Below are 6,000 nucleotides of genomic sequence, written 5' to 3'. Positions count from 1 at the left end.
GATTTGGAAACATAAAATTAAAATGTTCAATCATTAAACTAAAAAAAAACTCATTCTTTCCACGTAGTTTAGAAGATAGCACATTTTTATTTACGCAGGAATTATTTACTTCTGCTTAAACTAAAAGCTTTTGAAAATGTCAAGAATCGTCGTGATTGGAAGCAAATAATTCCTTCCTTGAATATTCATCACTTTGATAAGATTCAGAAATTTGTATCCGTTACAGTGGAACACCTATGTAGTGCTTATTTCAACAAGAAAAATCAAGAGCCCAAGGAAAGACAACTCATTTCTGAGGAAGGCGAAGGGAGGGACGATGGGCTTAAATAGGACATGTGTGTAAAAATGTTTTCTCGAACCGAAGCTGATTGCAGTCACTAGCACCGTCATAGTGCCAGAATGAAGTGCCAGAACTGGAGAGCTTGCAGAATGCATTGGCAGTGAGTCTTCGTTGCAGCGCTCCCCAAGGAGTAAACCGAAACTATCTCGTGCGGAGAGCGCTAGTAGTTCCAACAACTACCGCTAGATGACAGTGCGGAAGCGTTCAAATGCGAAGCGCGCAGACGAGCGCTTCAATAGTCAAACTTTGTTCCGCCCGCAGTCGACTCCGCAGCCGACTACCGAACGCGTCGCGCAGACACCCGCGCGAGTGAATTCGAAAGTTTCGCACGTGTGCTCTACGTTTGAACTGTTTCGCGAATATGCCACGCGTGTGATTGAACGTCGAACCTCCCGCATGGAACGACAGTAACCTGAAGCAGCGCCGTGCCTGGTGTCCGTGCAGCAGGTGGTTCCTTGCTGTAAGTACCCCGTGTGGGGGAGCGGCGGAAATAAGCAATTTGTCGCGCGCCCTCTGGTGGGGCGTGCATGCCTGCGGCGGTCCCCTTGTGCTTGCTTAAACGAAGTAGGACACGCTTGACTGTAGAGGCGTCCCTCTCTTTATGTAAGTCACAAGTTGTCATGCCAACAATACACTCCACTTTAAGACGACAATGATGGGTGCTGGGATTGGTAAATACATCTTTAATTTTCAATTACCTTACCCCTTTCCGTCTGAAGTGTTCACCAGGCCACGACTGTAAAAGGTGTAAAAGAGATAATTATTCATTTGCGTCAGTCGCTTGACTATGTGTTACTGTTGTACCCAAGAAACATCCCTATGTACACTTTATCAGTCATGCAGAATCCTTCTGTATCCATCTCAAGATGAAGTTCTATGGATGCAGGTCGTAATAAGACGTGTGATAAGAACGTAGTAATCTACCAAGAACACAAATTTAGACCTCAAAAACTGCAGATCTCTTTCAAAGAATGATGATAGTTGATTTTTGGAAAGGCAGCAGTCAAAATATTTGGTTGAAGATGGCACAGTTATTCCGCCGTCTGTTGAATGTTTACTAACATGAAAAACATCTATCGATGTTATTTTACCCATGTTGGATCTTGTGAATTCCGCGGCCGTTAGTGATGGTTGGTGAATAACGCAACCAGCCACATATACTTTTTAAATGTTTTATTGTAGTGCCACAATCTGTTTCGGGCTACCATGCCCATCTTCAAATGACTAATATTTTTAATCACATAGATGTTTTGACGACAGCATGTCGTCTGTTCCCACTCTGCACAACAATATTTGAGTATTTAGTGCCACTTTCTAAATTGTTTCATTAATAAAATACGCTAAAATGCACGCATTTATTTATGTATGATGCAAGCACTAAAGCGTAATTTTGTTAATGAAACAATTTCAAAAAGTGGCACAAAATAGTCAAATATTCTTCCATAGTGTGGAATCTGACGACATCCTGTTGGCCAAAACACCTGTAACTAAAAGTATTAGAGATCTGAAGATGGGCATGTATCCCGAAACCGATTATAGCACTAAAACAAAACATTTAAAAACTATTTGGGCTGGTTGCATCATTCACCAACAACCGTCGATATTTTGAATTACAAGTCGCTAAGACGCTCAAGTGCTGGAGATAGTGGCGATGTTGCTCCAGCTCTTCACATGTACGCCCATTTTCTCAGTTTTGTCGTTTCTACAGTAACCACTTCTATTTTTTAATTATTAACTTTTGAGGCTCTAACTAAGATTTTTCTTTTGTGAGTTCCGATATAGCCATATTTTCTAAGATATTAACAGAACATGCTTTTGTGTATGAGTGACTAAGCCGCACTCTAGGGCTGAAAATAACGGAAAAAGTCAAAATTTATCCGTTTAGAGGTTGGTCACATTACTGTCATAGAACTAGCTGATTTGCCTAGACGCTAATAAAATATTCTCTACTCTTCTGCGAATGACCATCGAACGCTCACACGAGCCATTTATCGCAAATTACAGATGTTTCATGTGAGTCAGATACCGTTGGCATTGTTTATGATTTTGTTATTAACAGAAATACTGTTTTTCTTCAATTCTAAATGATAATACAGCTTACTTTCTCCACTATTTTTGCGCCTGTCCATATCTCTTATAATAGAATAATGTCATCAGGATTACTACTAGGGCTACCATTTAGCCGCACCCTTGCTGAATTCATTGTGACAGGACGCAGAGCAAACTAAGAGTGACATGATACAATCTTGTCGAGCACAATTTTTAGTTCAGTACGTTCCCTCATATGTCAGTCTAATTTTGTTATAATTGACTAGCAAAACTGTAAATTTTATTTTCTACATCCATTATGTTTGCTAATGCCTCTGCTTAACAATTCTAGATATTTGAGCCCCTGTACTCTCTTACTGACGACATTATATGGCGTTAGTAACGCATAGCTCTTTGTGATTCTTTCGTTAACAATCATAATATTACGAGCCTGAAAAATACATCCCTTTCTGTTATTGGCTAATATTGTTTACTTTTTTTGCACTATTCTCTTGACTTCTTTCGACTTTGGAACGCTATAATTAATCCAGCTTTCTTCGATTCGATGTTAGAAGATCCACATTTTAAAAAAGTACAACGCAACACATTTTTCTGGTCTCAAAAGGAAATTTACAAGCCGTGCTGTGTTGTAGCACAGTTTTTGACAAAGACTGTTGGTTTGTACTCTTTTACATGAATATGGGCAACAAGCGCGTTATCTATAGAAGTTGATAGGTTTTTCGAAACGCATCTTTAAATCTCCAATTACAATCGACTGAACTGCCAATGACTTTCCTTAACTTTGTTCTTATTTACTGTATTTTTTTCCGACCCCTAGTTCCGTCTGGCGGCACTCGCTGCAGTCGTAATAGGCCACTACGTCAGTTGGTCGTTCATTGAACTTATTATGCCACTCGGACCGCCGCCTACTTGGCAAGCGTCCCTCATCTGCGCTTCCTGCAATTGTCACGCAGCGTCGGAGGCTCCCTACGCTGGACAACTTGATTCAATTTCGACTAGGGTCCACCTGAACTGAGGATAATGCTCTGTGTCTGAGATACACCACGGGATTTTATGACGAGTCATGAAATAATGAGAACTGAAATAGTGCACATTATGAAGTGCAAAAAATTAATATGGACTATTCCTACACACAGAAGAGCGACAAATGTCTCTGCAGCAATATTTCACTAGGAAAATACTTCAAGTAAAATAACGAGATATCAAATTCTTCGTGGATGCTTTAGCTGGACTCAAACGTTTGCCGCAAAACAATATCACACTACATCTGTTTTACATTCAAATTCATCTTCTGGCATCCATTCTGAGATGTTAGGCATTAATTAATTATGCTTCTAGCGGTGGTCACAAAACATTTCGCACTATTGTACCTCTTTGCCAGCTGTCTGCAAAACAGCGAAAACAGGAAAAATTAGGATCCGATTAAGTCTTTTTCCACAATAATATTTAGTTTTCATAGAGGAGAAATGTTTCATAATAGTGTAGTATGAAACTTCCTGGCAGATTAAAACTGTGTGCTGGACCGAGACTCGAACACGGGACCTTTGGCTTGCGCGGGCAAGTGCACTACCGTCTGAGCTACCCAAGTACGACTCAAAACCCTTCCTCACAGCTTCAATTCTGCCAGTACCTCGTCTCATATCAGCGCACACTCCGCTGCGGAGTGAAAATCTCGTTCTGGAAACATCCGCCAGGGTGTAGCTAAGCCATGTCTCCGAAGATCCTTTCTTCCAAGAGTGCTAGTCCTGCAACGTTCGCAAAAGAGCTTCTGTGAAGTTTGGAAGGTAGGAGACGAGGTACTGGAAGAATTGAAGCTGTGAGGACGGGGCATGAGTCGTGCTTGGGTAGCTCAGTTGGTAGAGCACTTGCCCGCGAAAGGCAAAGGTCCGAGTTCGAGTCTCGATCCAGCATACAGTAAGTTTCATATCAGCGCACACTCCGCGGCAGAGTGAAAATCTCATTCTGGAGACTGTAGTATATTTTTCAGTTCATAATAACGGTTTTCAGCTTGCCTCTCGTAAATGTTAATGCTAATTTTGTGGGTAACACAAGATATGGTTCCCATCACTCCACAGTACACATGATTTGCGATTGACTCTCTCCATCGCGGAGATTTCCTTCGTTATTGTCAGGTTGTGATATCTGGCTAACGCTTCTAATTTATACGTGGAGCACATTCAGACCTCCTGCAACGCATGCACATGGGACATGTCACATCATACGTAGAATTGTTCCATAGAATGAAATTAAGCCCTTCACGGGCAGCTTCAGACCAGTCTAATAACGGACCCCATTCCCGACGCCCCAGAGGGGAAAAAAACTGTAAAATGGTAGTGACATGTTGCAGCCAGCGATGTATTAATTGTTCACGTTTTCTGTGGTCCTATCAGACAAGGATACAGAGAATGGAGGCACCTTGTAGATGTGCTACTAAAGGAAGGAGGCATGATCGGGCAAAATAAGCGTCACAGCCTTGCCTGCGACATAACCAAAGAAATAATAGCTCTATGTTTGTTTATAAATAAATCTTCCGCTACCAGTCACGATTTTTCTTTATTTTACTTTTCGCATGACGCGTTTCGGAAAATGATGCCCATTTTCAAGTGCGCTTTTTGTGTGTATTAAGCCATTTCTATTCATGTACACACAAAAAAACGCACTTGAAAATAGGAATCATTTCCCGAAGCGCGTCGTGCGAAAAGTAAAATAAAGAAAAATCGTGACTGGTAGCAGAAGATTTATTTATAAACAACCTTATTGTTTCACAGTCGCAGGCTTTAAAAACCATTTCTAATGGATCAAATCAAACGATAGCTCTATTTTGTTAGGAGAGCTAACTATGCTATACTGTCTACAGTCACTATATTTACTGCATCGAAATTTTCGCAGCAACGTCCTCGTGTAAAAGGTTTCTCGGAGTTCAGATCGCACCAAATTCGGAGTTAAGACTTGAGCTTTCGAAGATAATCAGCATCTTCTTCATCCAGTGAAGATTGTCTGTTGGGAGAAAAGTCTGCCTTTTTTTATGCTGGCGACCAGACTTGCCATTCTGGTGCCCAGCGGAGTCATCTATTGACGAAGAAGATGGTGATTATAAGGTTTTCAGTACGTCGTGTCTTGCAGCTGTCGTATATTGCAGACAGGTGTGTCTGATTATTTACACCAAGGCTACTAATTATTTATTGGCTTTACCCACTTTCGCAAGTGATGTGTCTCGCTTTTGGGATATAAACGGTCCAGTTATATTAATGTTACCACGGCCTCTGTTCAGCGTCAGTGTGCAATAGCAGCACTAGTAGTGGAGGGTAGGCCCTATATAAAGCGTGTCGAGGAGATGCCGAGAACTGTGCAGTCGTTGTCGTAACGAAAAAAAAGACGATTTCGATGACGAGCAAAGGAGCATGTTCCTGGACTTTAGGGCCAAGGGCGGAAACAATTACTAAACGGTTAAATTTGTGAACTGTTCTCATGCCGTCGTAGTTGAAGTATATCGTGCAACACATGATTGTATTATCGAAAACCGGCGCCGAGGCGACTGAGGTGCATCACCGGCACAAGGATGAATGACGGCTATGGAGATGTGTACGGGCGACTAGACTTGCCACTGTTGA

The 6,000-nt window shown here is 41.6% G+C and overlaps 1 protein-coding gene across 4 annotated transcripts in view; it reads left to right on the top strand.

Moving 5' to 3' along the window:
- The first annotated feature begins 610 nt into the window (after positions 1-610).
- LOC124607365 (rab11 family-interacting protein 4) overlaps positions 611-6,000 on the top strand; it is a 929,323-nt gene continuing 923,933 nt past the window's right edge. For 3 of the 4 annotated variants that reach the window (XM_047139676.1, XM_047139675.1, XM_047139674.1), the window contains exon 1: positions 611-800. The gene's annotated coding sequence lies outside the window, so the exon portion shown is untranslated. The remainder of the gene's footprint in view (positions 801-6,000) is intronic. The other variant, XM_047139677.1, reaches the window with a different exon arrangement.

The sequence above is a fragment of the Schistocerca americana genome, chromosome 3, assembly GCF_021461395.2.
Source record: "Schistocerca americana isolate TAMUIC-IGC-003095 chromosome 3, iqSchAmer2.1, whole genome shotgun sequence".
Lineage (NCBI taxonomy): Eukaryota > Metazoa > Arthropoda > Insecta > Orthoptera > Acrididae > Schistocerca > Schistocerca americana.
The sequence above is the reverse complement of the archived record's forward strand: the minus strand, read 5'-3'. Positions and strand labels throughout refer to the sequence as shown.